Raw genomic sequence first — 26130 nt, forward strand, 5'->3', positions numbered from 1 at the left:
TGGGTGGGGGGTGGTAGGGGTTAGTGGTGGAGAGTTGAGGATAGGGGTGAAAAATTAAATTTTTGAAGTTGAAAATATTTATAAAAAACAAACTTTTTATTTTTACTAGTAAAACCTCACTGAATTAAATTTATGAATCATGTACTATTTTTTAAATATATTATTTAATCGATGAATTAATATTTATTAATTTAAAGAGTGGTTTGAGATATAATGAAGGTTAACTTTGATTACATCAAAATCATATATTTTGTTAATTTATATATCATATTTATTGAATTCATATAAAAAAATTATCATATTATCTTATAGAAATGAATTATTTTTTCCATTGACTCGAATTAGAATCGAAAAAATATCATCTTAAAGAATTATTAATTTACCGAATATTAGTATAATATATGATTTTGCTCTATTTAGCATATTATATATATAAAAAAAACTTGTACGTGTTGTGTTGGGTATAGATCCAGATCCCCAACAAATCTTCACTTTTGGCTCAACAATTCTACTGGTTTGTAAGACCTCATTTGCTTCTATTAAGATTAGGAGGTCTGAATCTGAATACACATCTGAATTTTAAAATTTGCATTAAGATTTGAGTGTTTTGATCGAAATACACATCTGAATATCAAGATGTGGTCTCTAAATCTGAACACGAAATAATTAATGTTGTTTGTTTTTAATAACTGAATGTGGAAGTAAAATTGAACATTATATTAATAAAATATTATAAAATTTTCATTTCAACAAAATATATCACTTTTGATAAAAAAAAAAGTTTTAATAATCATATGATTTGGAGTACAATTTTTTCATTCAAAAACCTCGATAAACAACAATACACCAAAAATATTATTGCAACCAGTGTTCTTGACAAACACAATACAAAAAAATTATTAATATATAAAAAGAAAAACTTGAAAGGATTTATGAAAAAACTTACCGGTTGGGAAAAAAATGGTGTTTGAATTAGAAAGCGAGAAAGAAAATTTTTAGTTATGCAATAAAAGTCACGCCCAAAGCGGAGAAACTATAATTATTATTTGATAACTTATCAAATAAGTCTGAATGTTGTTAAGAGTCTCTTACAGATCTGATTCATTCAGACTTCTTCTTCAGCGGCCTTTAAAAAAATAAAACAAATGAACTTAATGGGTTGAATCTGAATGATTCAGATTCAAACCTAAAAAACGATGTACTTAATGGGATGAATCTATATGATTAAGATTCAAACCACTATAAAGTGCAAATAAATGAAGCATAAATTGCATTCGCAATGTGAGATTTATATTTACTATATATTATTTCTTATTTTTTCTGAGCAAATATTTTCAACAGCATAATTTAATGTATTTCACCATTTTAATATGGTGAATAATGAAGCAAATAATGGTGTAAAAGAAAAATTAATTTATCAAATTCCACATATAATCAACATCTAATGTGATCTCTATCAATGAACACTTGATGGATATACTTTATTGCAGTTCAATTTATTAATTTAAGTAAACGTATAGTAATTTATTAGGTGAAAAAATTTAAAATGTCCACTATGCAAAATTGAATAGAAGTGTATCAATTAATAGTATGGTCTAATAATGCTCATGTCATCAATAGTTTAATTAAAAAAATATTGTCATTGTTACTTAATGGATAAAAACTGTTCATTTTCTAAGAAATGTATTATTATTATTTTTAAACATATTTTATTCCTATAAAAGTATGTACTTTTTAAAAATCCTATTTTGTTTCTTTTGTTTTAAGTTCACCTTAGCTAATAAATAAGTAGGAAATAACCTTTTTTTCCTTGAATTCATTTTATCAATTAATATAGAATAATTTTATTTAGCTTATTAATTGATGACATAAGTCATATTTATAAGATCATAGTAACCCCATTTGTGAAGCGTAATCTTTGTTTCCTAGTATTTCGAAGAGTGGCTATGGAGCAATTCATTTGGTAGCAAAATCAAGGACTTCCATTTTACACAATCTATCGATTTTACTCTGAAACCTTACATATCAATGTTAGAAATGGGAGCAATATCGATGGATTATGTATCTTATATTTGCAGGGAAAGTCCTTGACTTTGCTACCAAAATAAATTGTTCCATTGTCACTTTTGAGTCACTAGGAAACAAAAATTATGATTCACAAACTAAATATCAATTTGTTTGTCGATGTTCTTAAGAAGAAATAAATTTGTTTTCTTTTTACCACCCTTTTATTTTCTGTTCTTATTTTTCTACCTCTTCTGAGAAGAGTGAAAAAACAATTTAACAAGAGAATATGTTTACGTTAGAGCAGTTCTTATGTAACTGTTCCCATCCCTTTTAAATTTGTACTTATCTTTTCCTTTTAAAACAACTTTGAGTTCTATCTTCTTCACTGATATCAACAAAATAAAAGTGACACTTAGTTTGTGAAATATAACTTTGATTTATTGAGACTCAAAGTCAGACGTGGATCAACTATTTCACAAGATTATTATCATTTTGTTGTTGTTAACATGTACACAACCTTGTACTTGTTATGTAATTCTTACATGTGTACCTTATACTTGCAGCAGATGTCCTTGATTTGACTACTAAAATAAATTGCTCCATAATCACTCTTCGAGTTACTAGAAAACAGAGATTACGAATCACAAACTAAATATTAATTTGTTTAATTTGTTGATGTTCATGAAGAAAGAAAATTGTTTTCATTTTACCATCCTTTTTTCCTATTTTTATTTTTCTACCTCTTCTGAGAAACGTGAAAAACTAATTTAAAAAGGAGCAGTTATTATGTGACTGTCCTTGCCTCTTTTAAATTTGTACTAATCTATTTTTTATAAGAAAATAACTTTGGATTGAGTCGGGTCAAATCAGGCTGGATTGGCCTAAATAGGTGAATCATGACCCAAAACTTACATCTCTGATTTCTCAAATGATGGATAAGACTTAAGCCAACACAACATTAACTACAATTCATATGCATGACAAATAGTTTGTGTGACTCGTGAGCATCAAGAGCTTGCCTTTAAGGTTTTACAAGCCCTACATACGAATCCAGTCACATGTGGAAAGAATTTACTAACTTTATTAGAATACAATTACTCACAATACCCTAGACTTCATTCACTACTTCGATAGTTACTTATATGATTCCTCATCCTCTTAAATAGGTGGACGCGAGTTTATGTTTATCTTTAAATACAAAAAATTACACTCGAGTGTAATAACCGACTTGTGTATATAAGTTAAATTATTCATTTTAATCAAAATTCATTTATAAGGAATCTATGTGTTCTAAATAAAGTACTTTCCTAGACTTGCACTCCATTTTAGAATCACTCATGGCTATTATTAGTTACATGATAAAGTAGTAACACCGATAGAATCTTTAAGAAACACTAAAAGGTCAAAGGATATTCCAATGAAAAGTTGATTTAACTTTTTGGGGTCTCACACAATAAGGAAGTTGGGAATCATCCTTTCATTAACACATTGATCAGTTAACATGCATGGAATGGAACATGTGTTACGCTGTTTTCACCATATATTGGTGCATGTGTCTTATTCTTTTAATTATCCAATATCGTACAAATTTTAGTATAGACACCTTTAGATGTCTAATCCAAGTTTCTCTCATTAATGATCCTCAAACCCATCTTCTTAGATATACTCTCATCTGATTTATAAAACAAGTCATAGCATGGTAGTGAAAATCATCTATATATTCACGTTCTCCGACGTAAAAGGCGATCGCTTGTGTGAGAGATTCAATCTCACAACTTGCCCGACACATTTTATTTCTAATATCATTATCAAATATGCATATGAGATATAAATATAAATTCAAAATAGTCATATAGTGATGAGAATATAATAACAACCAAGTTACTTTATAATACATAAATATTATCATATCGTACACAAACCTAGAGCTTTAAAATGTTTCTCAATCACGTCTCTAGTTGTACCTTTTATAAAAGGATTAACTATCATTTCACTTTTAGGAATCTACTGCAAAGTTATTTCTCCACTTGTTACTATGTCTCTCACAAAGTTATACTTGATGTCAGTGTGTTTGGTCTTGTTGTGATACTCAGGATCTATCGTGAATGTGATAACCGCTTGACTGCCACAAAATAAAATCATGGGACCCTTAGAATTCTTTGTAATGTTCAAATTCTCAATAAATCTCTTTAACCAAGAAATTTTTTATATTGCAGACGCATAAGCCACAAATTTAGACTCCATGGTTGAAAAAGTTGTGCAAGTTTTTTTTTTACTTTTCCATGAAACAACACCACTATTAAGTAAGAAAGCTTAATCTGAGATTGATTTTCTATCACATCCGTCTCCCACCCAATCAACATTTGTATAACGTCTTATGAATAAATCAGATCCACTATAACATAGTGAATGATCTGCAGTTCTCTTCAGGTTTCAGAATATTCTCTTTACTGCCTTCCAATGATCTCTTCAAGGATTGGATTGACATATGTTAACAAGACTTACAGCATAACAAATGTCTAGGCGAGTACATATCATAGATTACATTAAATTTCCGACAACACTAGAACATGAAACTCGAAACATGTCTTTCTTTTCTTTTTCAGTCTTTGGACACATTCAAGGCTTAAAGTTGCACTCCTGCTACAGGAGTATCCATGGATTTTCAACTATTCATTTGAAAGTGTTTCAATATTTTCTTTTTATGAGTTTCTTTAGATCAACTCAAAAATTTCTTGAAATGGTCTTTTATTTTTATCTTAACACCCAATATATAGTCCGCTTCACTCATATCTTTCATATCAAATGGTTATGAAAGCTATGACTTGAGAGTTCTCAAATACTCCAAATTTATTTCAGCTAATAAAATGTCATCTACGTAAAAAGAAAGAAGTACTATTTTCTCATTGAACTTTTTCACATAGATTTAATGGTCTTCATCGTTCATAGTGAAATCAAATGACATCACCTTTTTATGCAATATCAGGTACCGCTTCCTTGAATATTTCTTTAGGCCATAATTGATCTTTTTAAATTTACAAACTTTATTATCTTGGCCTTAAACAATGAGACCTATTGGTTGTTTCATGTAGAATTCCTCGCTTAATTCTCCATCGAGAAAAGCAGTCTTCACATCTATTTGGTGTAATTCTATATCTAAACGTGTAACCATCCCTAAAAGTAATCGTATGGAGACAAACTTCACAATTGGTGAAAAGCATAAACCTTAACTTACCAATTGCCACATCCGGAGAACCCTCATGATCTTCTTGAGTTTGAAGAGAATGTAAACCTATCTTGTTTCCCATCTCCACCAGACCCGAGAAAGGGTAGGATTGAGCCCGTCGAAGACTATCTCCCTTATCCCTAGCAATTGTAGCGCAGTTCCTTATCTTATGTTCTATTTCTCCACACCCAAAAAACACATTCGAACCGACTAGACACTCTTCGTTATGTATTCTTCTACGCCTCGACACTCGGGCCACATTTGCTCACTACTATCCTTACCTTGGAAATTGTTACCTCTATCGGAGGTTGAATGTTAAGAATCACCATCATCCCTTCTTGACCTCTTTGAATCCCTAGTTTCTCCTTAAGCTTTTCTTCTTCTATTCGTTGTGCATGAACCATCAAACGGGAGACATCCATCTCCTTAACAATCATGGCGGTTAGGCATTCCTTGACCACTAAGTCGAAATCACCCGACACAAACTTACTAATCCTTTTCCTTGGATCAACAACCATAGTTGGAGCTTATTTAGACAATTGTGTAAATTTCAAAGCATATTCTTCACACTCATATCTCCTTGGCAAATGTTAATGAACTCAAGTACTTTTGCCTATCTCATCTCAATGGCAAAGAACCTATCAAGAGAAGCAACGTTAAATTTCTCCCAATCAAGAGGTACTTCATCTACCACACTCTCTTCCTTCCATTGGTTGAACCAAATTTGAGCAACACTCTTAGATAAGCGGCCAATTCCTCCTTTTTCTACAGGCTTCACTCCCATTATCATCAACATCTTATACACCTCATCAATGAACTCCAGAGAATATTCTTCAATGTTAGACCCATGAAATTCCGAAGGATTCATTCTAATAAACTCCACCATCCTTGTTGCCGTTGTACCCATCCTTGGGTCACGGGAGCCACAACCTCTCTATTTGCTTGAGACATCATAGTTTGGGACAATGCATTAAATGCAGATCGAAAATCATCATTATTCACTTGCTCGGCCAAAGGGTTGACCGACACTTGGGGAACCTCTTGTGTCACATTTTCACAAACATTTCTATTTCTTCTCACGGGATTCCTTCGTGGAGGCATGGTCTGAAAAACATAAATGGGGGTTAGGAGAGAAAGACACCTAGAGTTACACTCTATCATACAACTTTAGAGTAATGAAAGAAGTGGAACTTTCTAAACATTTTATAGCTTCTTATTCATAAATGTGGCGTGCTTCACACTCATGAACAAGATTCTACTCGACGTTGCTTATGAGACATCCTAGGACCTTTCTAAGCCTTGTGCTCTGAATACCAAGTTTGTCATGACCCAAGATATCCCTTAGACATAACATGACATATAAGACCTCGAGAGACCCCATGCAAGTCACTTAGCATACATAGAAAAAATAATAGAAATTAAAAGATTTAAAAGAACATTTCAAACATAGAATTTTATAAAATGGAGCGGAAGTCTAACAATATCTCAACCCTCTAGTGCATAAAAAATCTCGAGATGTCACCCGTACATAAATCAAATATGAAAAGGCATAATGAAATAAAGGCTCAGTCCTCGAAACATGAGGCTTCACCAATCTTCAATCTTCAACTATAAAGAAATCCTAGCCATGGAGGTGCGAATTTGTAAGGTCGGTCCCTACATTTGGGGAAATATAGATAAGAATATGTGTTAGTATAAAAATTTATTAAGTATGATATCCATGTATTAAAATATGAAATCATGATAAAAAGGATATTTCTCGTGATATGCAAGGACCAAGTAAAAATATAAGATAAGAGGGTTAGAAGACATAAAATGAAATCATGAGCAATGCATGTAAAACCGTCTTTGAACATATGTGAGATACTTCTTGAAGTAACCTTACTTTATTACTATTGTGGAAATTAGTGTCAACCGACATAGAGACCATGTAAGCTAACATGGATCCCCGGTGTCTCCCACACCGAAAAAGGTTATCCTACTTGTCAAGGTAGATCCATGAATCTGAGTTAAAGTGGATACAATAGCTAATGTCTATCTAGACAATAATCCTATGGGGGCAAATATGTAAGAGATGAGGATATTTCTACTAGAAACCCAACCTCATCTCGAAAGATCTCTCATCTCCATATCCTCTCGACTAAGCATAAATCCTACGGAGTAGTAATTAAGTATTGACTTGTCTTATCATTAAGAGACATGGGTAGTCTACACATGCCTTATCATAGTATATATCTTTAGACCATGCGTGATAAAACCTTTCACCATCCATGTTCTTCTTTAATAGTTTTTAAGGTCCATAGTCATTCACTTCATGCTAGAGATGCTCATAATACTAATGGAAATAGTTTTGAAATTGTGGTCTCTAATCGTTGATGGCATAAACGGATACCATACTAATCAATACCTAATTTAGGAAAATACTAAAATCTTTGAGGGCAAATCTAGATGTCATTTATGTCATGTGGCCAAGCTTCATAGAACATATAGACAATCTCATCTATAAGCTCTCTTTAAGTCATAAAATTCCTTTATGATCATGCATTCTTTTCAATAATTCATAAGCTTCATGATATTTTCAAAGTCAATGCATCTTCAAATTCATTTACATCTATAAGACATGCATAATTTCATAAATTCATCTTTCATAGTTCAAGACCCACATTATATCACCGTAGCTTAAAAAATATGGGTTATGCATGGGTTTGTTGGTTTTCATCTTAAAAACATGCAATTACATCATTCATGCTTAAAAAGACGTAAAACAATCAATTGAACCAACATAGGAATGAACCCATGACAGTTGAACAAAACCCTAACTTGATTAGGGAATCTAACTTTACAAAATTGGAGAATTTGGGAACTCCATGAGGGAAAGGGCTCCATGGATCAAAACTATCATTGCCAAACTCTTGACTTCAATGGTGGATTGAAGACTTTTCTTGCAAACCCTAGCTTTCTTCTTCAACTTCTAGAGAGAGAAATATTTGAGAAGAAGACTTGCTCTTCTATTAGGAATCTGATAGAATGATTTAAATTGCGGAAGTTTTGGGGTAAAAACACATATATAGGTCTTTAGGGGAAGGGTAAAATGACATGGTACTGAATTAAAATAATCTATAAAGACCCAGAAGACCCTAACTTAAAACTTAAAAAAAATGTTGGAGCTCGCCAAAAGCCACTCCGCCATTCGCCGAGTGAGTCTTTAGCTCTCGACGAAAGTTCCAATGGGTCTATTCTTGGAATAAGCCAACTCGGCGACGGGGAATTCATTTTGGTGACTCACTGAATGGAATTACGAGTTTAATCCAGCTCGCCTAAAGGTCCAGAACAAATGGATGCAAAAATCAAGCCAAAAAGGCGAGAAGTTCTCGTTCGGCATTCTCGACTTACTTCACCGAATCGGCTGAGAAATGAATGTTTTCCTTCTCTTAACCCAAGGTGTTACATCTTTGGTGAACTCAACGATTATTTTTTAAGGGCTTTTGAGTCTTTTCCTAATTATTCAAGCCTAATACTATGTCATTTTGACCTTCACCTAAAACCCTATATAAGTACTTGTACCTTAAATTTACCCAATTGATATCATTCTCTCAAATCCCTAAAAGAAGAACACGTCTTCCTCGCAAATATTTCCCTCTCTAGACACTACAAAAAAGCGGATGAATTGCGACAATTTTTACAAGGGCATTGCGACAGTTTTAACCGCGCTATGTTCATTTGTGGCGGTTTTAAAAAGCATATTAATTACGTCGTCACAAATTATTGCGGCGGTTTCGGCAAAACTGTTGTAACTGTAATTCGCATAGAACGACGATTATAATTGTTTAATACAACAGTTTAGCACCGTCACAATTTATATGTGAGATCAAGTGGCTATTTTTTAAACTGTCATAATGTGTTAAATGCATCAACCGTTATTCCATTTTTTTATTCTCATAATTTCATTCTATTTCTACTCCAATTTAATTGTTCAAATCTTATTTATTTGCTATACAATAAGTATTGACACAAATATATAAGTAAGATTATTGAAACAAATTAGCCATCATATATGAAAAATATAAGCATTTCAAAATTACATATCAAAATTCTTTAAATGTTAAGGAGCAATATATTACATCCATCCGAAAAGAAATGACCATATCATATTCTAGAATTAATACTCTATGAGAACTCGCATAATCTACATTGGTCATATCCATGTGGTCATCTTCGTAGCTAGACACCTGCAGTAAGTGACATGAAATCAATATTTGATTTTGAGAGATCTAACAACTGAGGTGCTAAAATGTCATGAAAAACATAACTACATAATAAGAAACAACTAAAAGTCACTTTAGATATGAATCATTTTTTCCTCTCCAATGCATTATAGCAGCAATATAAAAGCAAAGGCTAAAACTGCTAAAAATGTGATTACTTTGTGCATACAAAAAGTTATATAGACTTCACTTTAGTGATGGACTCTGTAGTCATTATTTTAATGCTAAATAACAAAAAAGCGAGCAACTACAAACTGGAAATTATAATACATGACTAACATAGTGAATAAGGGATAAAGAACTTCAAAAGGTAATTATTTACCAAGTGTTCTAGTTAACTTAGAGCTAATTATTAATCACACAACATTAAAGTCTAGCTAATAGGAATTTCACATTCTCTGTGTCTAAGCCAAGTCATGTGGATAGTTATGGTATCAACATTTCATGTTCTTATAAGATTTGTAACGTAACTCTTCTAATCAATAGAAGGACACAAAATAATCATTAGCCATAAGATGAAGAGTTTGTTCCCTGAAAGCCATAACCTTCTCAAATTGAATGAGAAAAGAATAATAATCATTAAGAAAACAATTGTTCATTACATATTTGCTCATTTAGGTAGAGGAATATGTTGCTTGTGAATTTCATACTCCTATTTTTTCCTTAACTTCTCTTACAACTCCTGCAAAATATAACCCCACACTGATTTTGACACAACATTTCAAAGGGGGCACGAAAATGCAATTAACACGTTTCAATACTTCAGTCAAAAGTGATCGTGATGTTAGTCAGATTGCAATAGAGAAACATACCTCAAGAATAAAACTAGTTGGTAATTTCCATAAGCCGAAAGAGGCGACACCTAATATTTCTCTTGCACGATGAGCAACTTAAGCGATAAGTCTATTAAGTTGAGACTACAAAAACATTCATCCATACATGATAAATGATTGTCAATGCAATCAACAGGTTCCACATATTCCTATAAAGCCATTAAACATTACCCGAGATCCCAAATCTTGAAACTTCTGTTAGCAATCCTCTCACATATCATACTTCATCTGATACACCCAAAGGTCTTGATCTCTTTAACATGTGTTCTAATCATCTGTTTGTTAATCTGCTGTTGAGTTATTATAGGAGTCCTCTATGCTTTAGCATAGCTGCTGCAAAATAATTAGCACATAGAGGAAGTATCAGTATATGGCTGACTAACTCTTAACAAACGGAAAGGGGTCAGAGAGGAAAAATCAGTATCTCCGATTTGTAAATACACTCTGACTCCACTATATTTGTCAATGAATCGATATTCACACTAGCATCGATGGCCTTATAGCATCAATTCCAGGCTGTGCTACACTTAAATACCCGCTGCATTATTTGGAGTGGTAAAACTTATTGGAGATCATTATTGAACTAAAAATGAATTTTAGCTAGCTTGCTTTTCTGCAGGTAGTGCCATTCTTGCCAAACAAATAGTTAAGTTTCTGTTGGAATGCGTGCGTCCACTAACCGTCAATGGACCAGGTCCCTTGACACAGTTGTTTTACTTAAAAAAATAATAAAAAAAGAAACATGACTTTTTTTCAAAAAGTCGATGAAACTTATTATTGAAAAGAAATCGAATTTCCAAAAAGACAGAGTCGCCAGTTAATTTTTTTTGATAAAAATCAAGAAAAAACTTAAGATTTTCAAAAGGATTTAAACCGATAAAAATCAATTTGAAAAAATAGGTTTGAAGTTTAATGTACATTCCGAGAAGGTGTTAGGTCCTCGAAACGCCCGCTAACCCGCGGTTGACCGGCAATTTGACTAAAATGACTTTTCAATTATATTTTAAAATATTTGTTAAGAAATAAAACTCATTTTTATTTAAGGGGAAAATAAACTTGAAGGGAATTTTTAAAGTGATTAATTCATATATTGCAAGACAATTAAAATAAAATAGAACTAAATAATAAATTAAAACATAAGTATTTAAATTTGAACATAATAGACGATATGACTATATTTTGGGAATTAATTAAGTTAAAAGCAAATCATAAAAATAACGTTAGTCAACATAATCACAAATAAATAATAAGAAAAGGAGTGAGTTAAATTTGGGTCTTGGCCCAAAATCCATGAACATGTCCTAATACTAAAAATGCCCAAAACATGAGTGTGGACCTATTTAAATTATGGAATGGCAAACATTCCTAAGTAATTATATAATAGGGGTATAGTTTAATTTATTTACTTTCTATAATTATAGTTTATTTTTTTTGCTATAATTAATGGGGTCCACCACCTATTATATAACCAATAGTATAAAAACTTTTTTTTTTAATTTTGTATATAATTTTACACAAATTAATATTATCTCTCCTATTCATATTCCACCTTTTTCTCTTACAATTAATACTTCTATCCGATTTGAATTTCAAACTGTCCAAAATTCAATTACTCCCTCCCAAAGTTGAATTCAATTTTCGTCCTAAATTTTAGTCGTTTTTCTTTTTTTTTCTTTATTCAACAATTGTATATGTATTGTGTTTCTTATGTTTTTTCATATTTTTTTGATGAAATAATCGATTGTTTGTTCTTATTAGATCTCAAATTAGTCACAGAATGAATGAATCATCTTCATCTATGAGGATTATCAGAGGTATTCCATTGCATGTCAATTTTGTTGACAATGTACCATCGTTTTCAATGGGTTTAACTCAAGATTTTGGGGTTGATGTAGGGTGTATGGTAAAATCAAACAAGTTTAACATGAACAAACAATGGAAGAATTGAGATCAAAGAAAAAATATGACCCTACGGCAGTTCAAGAAGTCATTAACAATGCTAAAGCTAGAGGCATTAAAATTGTACAAGGAGGAAGAAAGAGGAAAGCAGTAAACATTGATTCAGAGGAAAATGCATGTGAAGTTGACGGATCTGAAGAACATCATAATTATGAGGTAGTGGCTTAAAACACAAATTTAGATACAATTTTTTTGTTACTTAGATGTCAATATACAAAAAATTATTGTTTAAGTAAATTTTGTATTCACGTAATTGTATATAGTATATTGCATGTTTAGTACCCACATGTTTTAGTTATATATTTGTATATGTGTCTGTGGATTTGATTACTTTATACATACTTTAAGTTATGTATAATGAATAATATACTAAGTCTTAATAGTGGTAGTAGCAGATTGTATATTAAAGGCTCATTATTATTTTTGTTTCTGTATATGTATACAAAAAGTAATTGGACTTAGTTATACAGATGGAAAATTTCATATATGATTATAATTTGTATATTTTATTAGTTATATACAAATTATTGAAGTTAGTATATATTAAGTTTATATACATATACAAAAATTGATCTCTCCATGACTGTTTTCAAAATTGACTGTTTTTGTATACATATATACTAAGTTTTAATAGTGGTAGTAGCGGATTGTATATTAAAGGCTCATTATTATTTTTGTTTTTGTATACATATATACACAAAGTAATTGGATTTAGTTATACAGATGAGAAAATTTCATATATGCTTGTAATTTGTATATTTTAGTAGTTATATACATTTTATTGAAGTTAGTATATATTAAGTTTATATATTATTGGAGTATATACAAAGTCATTTAGACAGTTGTATATATTGTCATGTTTAACTACTATATTCATGTACACATATTAACCAAAATGCATAACCAAAATAGCCAATGAAGCCATTATCTGTACAATTATAAAAAAAAATATATTTCAAATCATTCAAAGAGATCATATATACAATTAATACAACACTATTATACAATCAAATTACTGAATTGATTTTACACTGATATTCTTTTTAATATACAAATACTACATAAAAAAAAGTATATAATTGTCAAAAGCAAAACACTTGCTTTATGGCTATATACAATTATCACCAACGATTACTTGTATTCGCTTACACTGATCTTCTTTATAATATATACAAATACTACATCAACAAAAAATATATAATTGTATAGTACGAAATTTCTGCTTAAAATAATCATATTTTGAAACCAGTTTTTTTTTTTAAAAAAAATTACGACACCACAATAACGAACGCACATAAATCAAAATTTGTAAATCCAATAGAACATTGTATAATTATTGCAATATTATACATGAATTTTCATCCAATGAACACTTACCTGAATTCGATTACAAAGAAAAAATAAAAAAAATTGATGAACTGCTGTTTCATAAACAGCAAAAACAAGTTTATCTTTTGTTTCAATTGCTTAATTCTTTTTTTTTTTGAAAAAAAATAACGAATTTGAACGTTTACCTTAAAAAAGGGATGTTTACCTTAAATTATGGCATTATCTATATTTATTGTTAGCATATTTAACGCTTCAGTTACAAACCACTTTTTAAAATAAAATTATATAAATAAAAAACAAAAGAAACCTTATATACAAAATTAAAGATACCTAAAATAACTAAACTATACCCATAGAATGTAATTAGGTAAACTATACCCATATAATGTTATTTAATCAAATAAGTTTGCCATATATGAAATTTTACCATCAAAGTTCTGTTGATGGACCACTCCTTTGGGCCTCTTAGGTCTCATTTTCTTCTGAACCTGCTTGAACAAAAGAGTTTGGGCTTTGACCCCTTTTCCATTTAAAAACCTGCATATATACTGTAAGACCCCAAAACTGAGTTAGGGTGTCTAGAGCCTAACATATTTGTCATAAGGGACTAATGTCCTAAAATGGCTTATAATATGGTATTGAGGCAGTGTGTAAGGTTTGAGGTAATTTGGAAGTCGAACGTCAAGGGACGACCAAGACGTTCAACAACTAGTCACCTATGTGCCTCATGTGTCTATACGTCCTTATATTTGTACATCATGAGATTATGAAGTCTTAAAATGAGTTATAATTATGTTTATATTCATTATATGGAGTTTCATGAAGTTTGGAGGTCAAACGTCCAAGAACGTCTAAGACGTTCAAAAGTTAGCCCTTGAAACGTTCAGGTATGTCTTGATGGGGCCTAGCATGTTTGGACGTGTTTTATGTGTGAATTTTGGGTGAAACTTGCATGGAAGGTCCTTGAATTTTCAATGTTCGTATTTACGTTGTAAATGTCCGGGTATGACTTCCCAAGGGCCCCGCAAAAAGGCCTACAAGAAGGACCCACGGGGCTCTAAGTGACGCCTCGTCAGTCCATCGACGCCCCGTCTATTAGGGCGTGGGTTGACACTTAGCCATAGGAGCTGAAGCCACCAAGAGGAAGCTGCAGTCACTAACGATGGAGCAGCAGGACGCCCCGTCGTCCAGTCGACGCTCCGTCGATGCTGTCTGTCGATGGTGGCCTGCAACTGCTGCCATGCGACTGCCTCATTAAAGGGGTGAATGGTAAATTAACCCTACATACTAACCTGATCCTATTTGATTTATTTAGATATTTTTGGGTGTATATAAGTGATAAAAAACGTGATCAACCCATTCCCAATCCCATACACACAAAATAGACTTTTCCTCCAAAACTAATTCTCCCTAGAAACCTCCTTGAAGGTGAAGCTCAAGAACAAGTTGTAGGTTGGATTTCTATGATTTCTTCATCAAGATTTATAGGTTTTCAACTATACAAAGTATGGTGATCCTTCATCACTAGTTATCCTTCCATCTAGAGAGTTAATCTCTAAGTTTCAAAAAGAGATTTCACGATCAAACTTCTTCTTTTTCAATCTAGCCATGAGTTCTTTCTAAAAATGTTTTTAATGGCTTAATCATGATGAATTGATGTTAATGTAATGCTTTTAACGTGAAATTTAATCCAATTGCATTATGAACCAATGTCTCTTCCCAAAATCGATTTAGCCCTTGCATGGGCATTGTGATCATAGCTTGTTAATAGTTGAATTGCGATTCTCTTACGTTGAATTGTCTAAATATACTGTTATTTACTTGAATTGATGATGAATTGATGATGAGTGATCCATGTGGATCAATGTATGAAGAATTTAACATGACTAGTTCATGTTCTATGTGTTTACTGTAACATTGGTCCTTAATTGTATAAAAGTGGATTTCAAATATGTTGAGAGTCTTGTAGCTACTTCCTAAGGTTAATATAATGATTGAATTGTAAGTATAAATCGTGTATGATCAAGGTGAAGAAGGATTAATATGAGGTTATCTAAGTTCTTTTAGTTTATCAAGTGGTAACTTGTGATCTTGACGTTAGGTTGGTTGTTATATGACTCGATCATGGTTAATTGTCCTTAGATACTGACTATACGTATAATGTGATGATAATTAGGTATAATTGATCTAACATGAATGGATAACAATTGAATTGGTAAAGATTAATTTAGATTCTTCTAGCCTATAAAGTGAATGTTGTAGTGTATATGACATGATCTAAATGTTAGGGTAGATGAAGCATGATTTCGTTTGAATAATGATCTCTTTAGCTACTGCCGTACATTGTATTGATGATAAATTGTTATTGATCATCAATGCAAGTGAATTGGGTTAAAGATCTATGTTCTTCTACTTTCTAGTATATATATGTGATATATTGTATTAGATTGTAATATGATCTTGTAGCGACTTGTACATGGTTTCTTTTATGATTATGGTACATTAGATATTTCCCTATACTTGAATTATTCATGAAAAAGTAGTAATGGATTGGTAATAATTTCTCTACTCTTCTACTTCTCTACTTCTTTATAGTAATGTTGATGAAACCTTGTATGGCATTGTATGGTATGGTCTACTTGTAGTGGCGGTGTTTACTTTATTGTCATTATATATATGTTGAACATGCCCTTGAAGGCGAATTGATGAATATATGAATGAGTGGTTATGATGATCACCTTATGTGTAACTTGTGCCTAGTCTTCTACTTTAGTTGTGAATCTAGGTTATGTTACTATTGTCATGAGCATGTGAATGTTTATGTTAGGATCATGTGTAGGTGCTGCTATTAAAGAAGTATTAAGGATTGATGACCCCTACCCATGTAACCCTATTGTGAATGTGTGAATAGCTAAGGTTAGGAGTCTTGAATGTAATGTGAAGATTGTCTTGCCTCCACGCTAAATGGTGTTGTGTGGTCTATGCTTTGTTGTGCATTGTGGACTTAAGAGTCTGCATGCCTCAAGATGTTATGGATAACCATTATGTGATCATGTTGACCAATGTACACACGCACTCACACATTATTCATGCTTACAAGTAATATAGGTCATGGTGTCTAAATGAAAGGTAGTTCTCATATTCACTAGTGTCTACTACTATGCATGTTAAGATGATGTCTATGAAAGTATGATATGTGTTTCATGGGACCTTGCCTATTCATTGCACATGTGTGCCTTGATAAAATAGTTTCTAGTTTTGATTTCTATGTGCATGAATATGGATGTATGAACATGTGTGACCTTAATGTGTTATGTGAAAGGTTTGCTTACATATATGTATACGCACACATATGAATGATGATCTAGTCAATAAAGGGGCCTTGAAAGGTGTGCTCAAGTGTATCCTAAACTAGATAGTGCTAATAATATATGCTATGTCCATGTGAAAGGATTTCTCACATGATGTAGGTTAATGAACTTTCATTTATGACCTATGAGCTAAGCATATGAGGGGATGACTCTCCTAAGACTATGTTTTATTTAGAAATGATAATAAAGGCTTTTTCAATAAAAGAGAACTTAGCTTACCACCGAGTGAACTTGTATATGCATGTGTGGCTCTTTCCAATGTGGGAAGGAATGTCTACCATAAATCTCATGAGGTGGATAACCAAAGTGCCTCAATAGGCATAAATAGGGTTTCCATAAGTGAATAACCATAATTCCCCATCTTGGCATAAAGAGGGTTTTCACATGTACCTCCAAGTTCCGTAACTATGCTTGCCACATAGGATCTAGCAAGTGAATTCACTTAGTATGCTAGCATGTGTTAATGTTCTACCTTGGCTAGGTAAGAACACCTTCCATTGGTGTAAGGCTCTACAACACCAAATTCCATGTTTAGCGCCCATGGTCTTAGTGTCTGTTAAGGCTATAGTTTCCCTAAAGTAAAATGAACAATGGAAGTAAATGACTAAGACCCTAACTAGGATGACCTAAGGGAGGTTACTTAGGATAGGTGGAAGTAATTAACCCCTTTAGACATTGCACAAGTAGCTCCTTAGGAAGATCTAGGAAGGTCTTCTAATGTGTATGATCATGATTATGTCTTTATGCATGGATGATAGTATTTGTCTATTTATCATGAAGATGTGCATGGTATGAGTCTATGTGGTGTGGTCTTATTCTTATATGCACTATGTGAGTCTTAATGATTATATGATGAAGATTGTTGACATGAATGGAGTGGTCTTCACTTACTTGTTGATGTATGAAATAGAATGTTAAGGCTTGTGGTGTTATGATAGGTTTACTAAGTATGTGTGAGGTTATGGGGCTTTACACATACATTGCACTAGTAGACTTAGAGTAGGATTAATATATATATATATGTATATATATATATATATATATATATGTATATATATATATATATATAAATATGTATAATGATAAGAATTTTAGTAAGGTCCTTATGTCTTGGCTTAAATGTGTCTATCATGTGCTATACTTCTATGATGATATGTGATGACTTGTGTAGGTTGTATGTATTCTTTCTTTGTGGCCTAAGGTGATGCATTGCACCAAGTATCACTACAAGGTTACTTGGGAAGTAGTGAATAAAAGAAAGGATAGCTCACTGTAAAGTGAACTCAAAAATGACTTAAATTCTATATGTGATTTTCTATGATATTTGACCTTTGAATATGTCTATATGAAGTATGTGAATTATATAAATGCAATTGTATAAAGGTTTTATAAAGATTTACTCAAAAAGGCATGAAGTATGATTTCAAGAAAATATCCCTATTTTTAAATGCATGTTTTTGCATGGTTGTCATACATAGTGCATTCTTGTACTAAATCCATTCTTCTCTACTTTTTACACAAAGTGTAGGTTCTGGATGCTTAAAGGATGTCTAAACGTGAAGAGCTTGATAGATGATTCCCAAGCTCAATGAAAGGAATCCTTAAGTTCAAGGATTTCCTAATGTCATGTCTTTACTGTAAAGTGTTTAAATGTTGTATAGTTATGTATTATGTTTTAAGAGTCGTGCCCCTAATGTACTCTAATGCTGTTGAGTCTAATATGACAAAGAGGCTTAGAGTCTAAGTATGTAATATGATATTTTGAGTATATATGAAGTGAAGTTTCTAGCATATGAAGTGCTATGAAAAGTTTTAAATTTTCCGCTAAATTTACTATAACAATGCGATGAATGATAACTATGAGCTTGTATAAGACCTTTGAGAGGTCAAGTACGCCATGTTACTTCTAGGGGTGCTCCCCAGATGTGACATATACCAAGTGTACATCACCGTATAGGTGTGTTTTTAAGCTCCATGTCAGCTTTAACTCTTCAACACCCTGTATATTTGTTCCTTTTCCAGCATTTAACTACTTTTAACTTTTATTGCCATATTTTGGACTTGTATATCATGTATACAGAATGTATACTGCACGCATACAACTTTCTTTTGGGCCTTTTTGGAATCTGAAATTCAATTTCAAACCCCTTGCATTTCACATTCTTCCCTTTACACCCATGGTCTAGCTGACTCAGTGACAAAAGAGGTTTTAGCCTCTATGGCTCGATTTGGGAATGTAAAGGAAAGAACTCCATTATGGACTCGAAGAGGATTCATACAAGAAAGCAAAGAAATAAAATTAGCATATGAATCAAATAAAACAAATGAGACATAACTTAATTGTGAACAAAGTAATTCAATCACCATAAAAGATGACTCAAAACAAAGCAGAATGAACTAATATATATCAACCGACAAGAGTTAATAAAACAAACACTAAGGCCTATACAAGTAACACAATAATAGTGACTCCAAACACAAATAAAATAAACTAATGACAAGCAACATGACAAAGGGATATGTAGGCATGCTTTGAGCAATACACTCTGTATATTTTCATAAATGCAACACCGAAATTGGATACCACTTTCATATCAACAGGACTGGTCAAACACTTCCAATAGCAAAACAAGAATAGGTAGAGATGAACCATGATTTGTAGATATTCATCCACTTTAAAATGGAACAGTAAATGCAAAATAAAATTAAAATTTGAACCAACTAATATAAGATCAAAATGGGATGTGTGACACATTTAACAAAACTTAATAAACCCACATACTATATGGTTCCGACTTATGAAAGGGAAGCTACTTCAATTAAAGATTAATAAGGACCAAGGCTAAAGGTAGAACCAAAAAGGTTAACAGAACATGAACCCAAAATCTTAGTTTTATAAAATGATAAACATTAAATTACCCAAAGAGCTTTGGTGCTCTAAACAGAGACATACCTCATCAAATAACCCAGTATGTCAATAATAATCGATTCTCAAACAGGTAAATAATCAGGAAAGAAAGAGATTGAATTCTATAAAGCGTCCTGGTGAACTCAAACATGACCATATCTTGTGGAATGACTACATTTATCCAAAAAATGTAGTTTCTAAACTTGGTATTTTGAGAACTATACAAATAACCAATCCTTATAATTAAACACAAAGTCATCAGTCGAAATTTTAAAATTAGTATGACAATTAAGAACAAAGAAAGCATGTTTAGTAGATTGACGGGAAGAGGAGACAGACAAATGAAGCAAATAATAAGCAAAAATTTACTAATCACTGCTAACACAAGATTCAATCCAAGAGACAATAGAAATAAGAACCACAATCAGGTTTCAAAAGAAAATAACCAAGTACAGAAGGACGAAATAAAGAAAAAACTTACAAGGGAGGAGATTTCCTTTCCCGACAGTGAAGTAGGGAAGACGACGAGCTCGAACGAGCAGCAACTTCACTACCACAACGACACTTCGACGAGCTTTGCAAGAGGCGAGCACAAAAGAAAATCTCTTATAGATTCTTGCTTGAGGAACTTCACTACTAATTTTTTTTTTGATGTATGTATTCTTGTATTTATATTTCTTTCAGATTTTTTGTTCTCCCCAACTCTATCTAACTATTCTCCTCTGTTTTTCTCACCTCCAACACTAAAGGAAGAGAATCTTTATATAGAGGGAATTAGGTCAAACTTTTTTTTGGGGGGTGGGGGGGTGAGGGGTGGGGGGAGGGGAATCAGGTAGATTTAGGGGTGATATTTCAAATTAGAAATTCAGAATTCAAATGGTCTTTCGAGGGTAAGGCTGGGACGGCTGACATTTGTACAAATCCTCAACAGATTTTTTAGTAGAGCCGTCTCATTCGGTCCAAGGACGAAATCAAAAGTATATAGAGACATTGGGAAAATTCAACGGCTTTGTACGAATAGATTAGGGAGAGGATGTGCGAAGATGGGTACGCTCGAGTTGAGCTCGAGTCGCGATTCTTTGCTGGATTTTGCACGCGTTTTCTGAGTTGTTATCGCGAGGAGGAAGAACAACACATGGGTGGTATTTTGCTGTTCGCGTCGGGTATTTGGTCTGGGTTTGGGTCGGCTGATATGGTTATAGGAATTTAAGAATGGGCTTAGGTTAGGAATTGAATTGAAGGAATTGGGTTGCTGAATAATGGACCTGTTTTAAATAGGCTCAAAATGGGTCTGGAAATGGATTTAAGGTGAAGTTAAAGGGGTTAGATCTTGGAGTTTAATCAAATCGAGTGAAGTTACCAAATTTGAATACACTTTAAATAATACAAATTAATATTAATTAATTAAAAGCTTCTTAATCTTGACGAAATGAAAAAAATTAACTAATTTGTAAACTAAAGATTAAAAATTATTACCATAGATTAAACTACACTAATTTAACAAAATACTTACTAAAATTAAAACCGTTTGAGATGACTTTCGAAATGTTTATAAAATATACTAATTATACAACACACACACACACACACACACACACACACACACACACACACACACACACACACACACACACACACACACACACACACACACACACACACACACACACACACACACACACACACACACACACACACACACACACACACACACACACACACACACACACACACACACACACACACACACACACACACACACACACACACACACACACACACACACACACACACACACACACACACACACACACACACACACACACACACACACACACACACACACACACACACACACACACACACACACACACACACACACACACACACACACACACACACACACACACACACACACACACACACACACACACACACACACACACACACACACACACACACACACACACACACACACACACACACACACACACACACACACACACACACACACACACACACACACACACACACACACACACACACACACACACACACACACACACACACACACACACACACACACACACACACACACACACACACACACACACACACACACACACACACACACACACACACACACACACACACACATATATATATATATGTATGTATGTATGTAAATATGATAGAGTTAATCTCACGACCAAGTAATAACTCTATTACTTGAAGAGCCTAAGCTGATGTACCTCTACCCACTAAGCTATCACCACTAGACAACTTAAAATTTGACTGAGCAGTACGCAGGTTGCCCACTAAACCACCACACTCCGGATGACTTAGACTTTTGCTAAGCAACACACACGACTGCCCATTAAATCACCACGCTCCGGATGACTTAGACTTTTACTAAGCAGCACACACGCCTGCCCACTAAATCAATTGGACTCAACTAATTTAGAATTTTTCACCAAACGAACTATCTGAATCCTTTATAGATGGAGAACATATTTACAATGTAAGTGCAGAAGAAATAACCCTAAGACCGCTAAGCTTGCAGCTCTATCAGGTTCGAGTTGATCTTGAGGATGATTCTTTACTTGAGTAATAGCCTTTGCAAGAGTTCTTGAGAATTTTTAAGTTGAAAAAACTTATAAAATGGTAGTCACAAAACTCGATCTCAACAAAAATGCTTTAGCACTTCATCAGATCCTTTTGTTGAGTTTTGTTATCCCTTGAAGATGGCTTTTTCCTTTTTAGCTTGTGTGATTTGTTTGCCGAAGTCTAATATTTGTGTTGTTGGAGAAGAGACTATACTCAAATGGACACAAACCCTTGGGACAAGGCTAATGGCTGAGAGCCCGCTGTCATGAAAAGTTGTGCACAAATCACATTAGAGTTGGTAGCTTTCTGACAACTGATATTTTCGTCCTTTTCTCGGACATAGACTTTCCGGGACCAGGTCCCTTGCTACGTTTTTTGCTGTTTGAGTTCTTAAAAAGACTTGCTAGCTTTATCTCTTCTTGAAATGAATAGTGTTGTTTGTTTATTGTTGTATATATTAGTTACTAACATGGGTTTTTACCACTTTAACAAACAACTTTGTCCGCCTTTCCTATTGGTGAAGTACGCTGCACATCACCAACCAACCTGACAAGACAACTGTATAGATAGCTTTATAGCTGTGCACCACTTTGAATCTTGACGAAGGTACTTTTCCAACGACCGGGTCCTTGTATTTGGGAGGATCATCAAAACACTAGAATATAACAATTTCTCATTTTCAGTTTAGTGAAAATCGTTTTCATTAAAAGAAATTCCCATCATGTATGCATATCACTTCGTGATACTTCTTTGAGATGCAATATAAGTGTTTGAATGTTCCCTTTTATCGAGCAATATGATCCAGTATAAGATCAACGGTAAGGCCTAAATTTGCAAATTCTTTTGTGTTTGAGCTTTCCATAGTAAGCTAATATTTTGTGACAACCAAGATTTTGATGTCTACAAGGCAATTCCACTGACTACTACTTTTTCTAAGGCTAAGCGTCTTATATATTCAAGTTCAACTTAGTAATTAGGACAAAAATTTTTGTGCTCCACTTCTCCTTAAAGACTATTTCAAATATAGATATACACATCCTATCTATAAATGAATCATAATAGGATGTTTTTTCGATAGTTCTCCAAACTTAAAACTCAAAAATACTTTAAAACCGAGATAAAACTAAGAACATATGCACCATTGCATAAATATTTTCTACCAAATTACCTAGAAGGCATCTTTTATCAAAAGGTTGGATTACTCTGCAGAAAAAAGGTAACGAAATGACAATAGACAAAGAAGAATATCTTGTTAAGTGATTCAGTTACATATCATTAGAAAACTTCACAGAAAAAGATATACAGAGATACACTTAGCAATTGTAAAATTCCCATATAAAAAAGTAATTCTCCATGTGTTGGAATCAATGAGGATTTGTTAATATTTGACAAATTGATCATCTTTAAAATCTATCCGAGAGATTCTACAATTATATCGTACTATATTTTTTTAATTAAATTTGATAACTTCAATGAACCTAAGCGGAATTCAATTCCTCAAATTAGTTCTTAGCTTGCATATGCATATTAGTAATGGCCATGGAATAAAAGATCATACACTAAACTTATGATTGAATCCATCAATTAAGCCTCAAACCTAAACTAGTAATTACTACTAGACAATCCTTTTGCATCCCTAAAGAATTTCTAGAAAATTTCAATAATACATAGATCCACTCATTACAACACTAGATTCATAAAATCTAAAAGTAAAAAAAAACTATAACAACTTCATCTACCTTTCCAATAGAAGTTAGTAGTGGAAGGATTATTAATTAATTTAGGAGATGCAGAAGAAGTCAATTGCAAATAATAAAGGGCTTGGATTAAAAGTAGCTAAATGAAGTTCAATGTCAGAAAAATTAGTCGAGAGGTTATCATATACACGTTGAGGGAAAGAGTGGAGATGTGAAAAAGAAACTGTTATCCTACAATCCTCAACTTCTTCCTTGCCTCTTCTCTCTTCATTTCAACTCCGTTCTAATCATGTCTACTTCTTCTTTTAGTTCAGATTGAGATCAAGGAGCTTCATTTATGATACCTTTATTTTGTTTAGTTTCATTTTTTTAATTTATCTCAGTTTGTTGTTACATTGTTAGTTTCAATTTCACATAAGAAAAAATCGTTCCATAAATATTGGTTCTTTCCTAGTTTATCTAATGTTCTATTGAATTTCAAGTTAAATTCATAACTATTAGTATCAGTGCCACTGTTTCCACTACTGTTGTTGGTCACTTATAGCTGAAGGCATTCAAATGTGAAGTATGGACGAGAATTTAGCCCACCATGATGAGCTTCTGCTCGAACTCCTGAATGCACAACAAACTTTGACGACCATTCAACATAGAATCCAGGTTACCTTAGAGCTCCTACTAAAGCGTATTAATGTCATGGAGCGTGGTCAGGCAAGAGGTGATGGATCCTTCATCTTCCTTCTCAAGATGCTCAACCGGCTCGACCCAATCAGATGCATATTTCCTACCCCTAAATGGGAGCTTTCTAGCTTCGAAGGCTTAAATCCTAAGGTATAGGTTCATAAGTGTGAGCGTTACTTCAATCTCTATAAAATTGATGATACCTAGAGGGTCGAGGGTGCAACCCTTTACTTGAATGGGGATGCAGAGACCTGGTATAATTCCTTAGTATTGAGTAGAGGTTCAGTCACTTGGGACGAATTAAGAAAGGGAAATTTGTGTTAGGTTTGGAGATTTTTTTATGGAAGATGTGGTAGAAGATTTCAACAAGCTCAACCAAACTAGGGGCATTGACGAATTCTTAAAAAAAGATTTAATTTCTAAAGGCTCAAAATGATCATGCGAAACCCACCATTAAATGAATCACACTTTTTTTCTAGCTTCATTGTAGGCCTAAAGAGGAGATCAAGTTTGCTGTCAAAATATTCAAGCCTACTACCTTGCTTTTGCTATTCAACAGGCTAGGATGCAAGAAAAAGCAATTGAGGCTGCATTGCAGTAGAATGGAGTGCCTTCCAAAATGGTGGGAAATGTCCTTAATGCAAATAATCTTATGTTGCCTTGATCAAGACCCGGATCAACACATACTACTCAGAAACCTGCACCTCTCAGACTCAGATGTGAAGTGCATGAACATCGAAAGGCTAATCACCTCTGTTTTAGGTGTGGTGAAAGGTATGTCCCAGGTCATACCATTAGAACAAAGCAATTACAATGTATTTCTGATGGTTTTAAATAATTAACTCTGCACTTAAATGATCCACAGGAGGAGGACGTTGAGGTGACGACTGATTTTGAAGCTGACATACACGAGGCTCTGTGTGTTAATGCACTATCGAGAAATTGTACTTGGTGTCAATAACATTATGGTTGCAGGTGTAATACCTCAAAACTGACTTAGGTAAAGCTAGAGGCCGACATGTTTTTCATGAGGGTCTAAGGTCCTAAATTGGTCTAAATGTGGTATTGAGGCAGTGTCTACAGTTTTAGGTGATTTGGAAGTGAAACGTCAAGGGACGACTAAGACGTTCGACGACTAAGTCACCTATGTGCCTTATGTTGGGTTATGTGCCTATATGTGTGTTTCATGAGTTAATGAGGTCATTATATGAGTTATTATAGTATTTCAGTGTGTCAAGTTTCATGAAGTT

General features: G+C 33.2%; 1 long non-coding RNA gene across 5 annotated transcripts; it reads right to left on the reverse strand.

Annotated features, from left to right (window-relative positions):
* Window positions 1-9252: 9252 nt before the first annotated feature.
* LOC107008318 lies at window positions 9253-21116 on the reverse strand. 5 transcript variants are annotated; one of them, XR_001455246.2, is made up of 3 exons: window positions 20380-21116; window positions 14047-14167; window positions 9253-10664 (listed from the first exon to the last, which is right to left on the reverse strand). It is a non-coding gene; the product is annotated as an uncharacterized LOC107008318 (long non-coding RNA). The 5 variants fall into 5 exon arrangements; XR_001455248.2 differs by lacking the exon at window positions 14047-14167 and having other exon boundaries at window positions 9253-9462; window positions 10101-10664; window positions 20380-21111; XR_001455247.2 differs by lacking the exon at window positions 14047-14167 and having other exon boundaries at window positions 9262-9462; window positions 10311-10664; window positions 20380-21099.
* Window positions 21117-26130: the final 5014 nt, after the last annotated feature.

The sequence above is a fragment of the Solanum pennellii genome, chromosome 1, assembly GCF_001406875.1.
Source record: "Solanum pennellii chromosome 1, SPENNV200".
NCBI lineage: Eukaryota > Viridiplantae > Streptophyta > Magnoliopsida > Solanales > Solanaceae > Solanum > Solanum pennellii.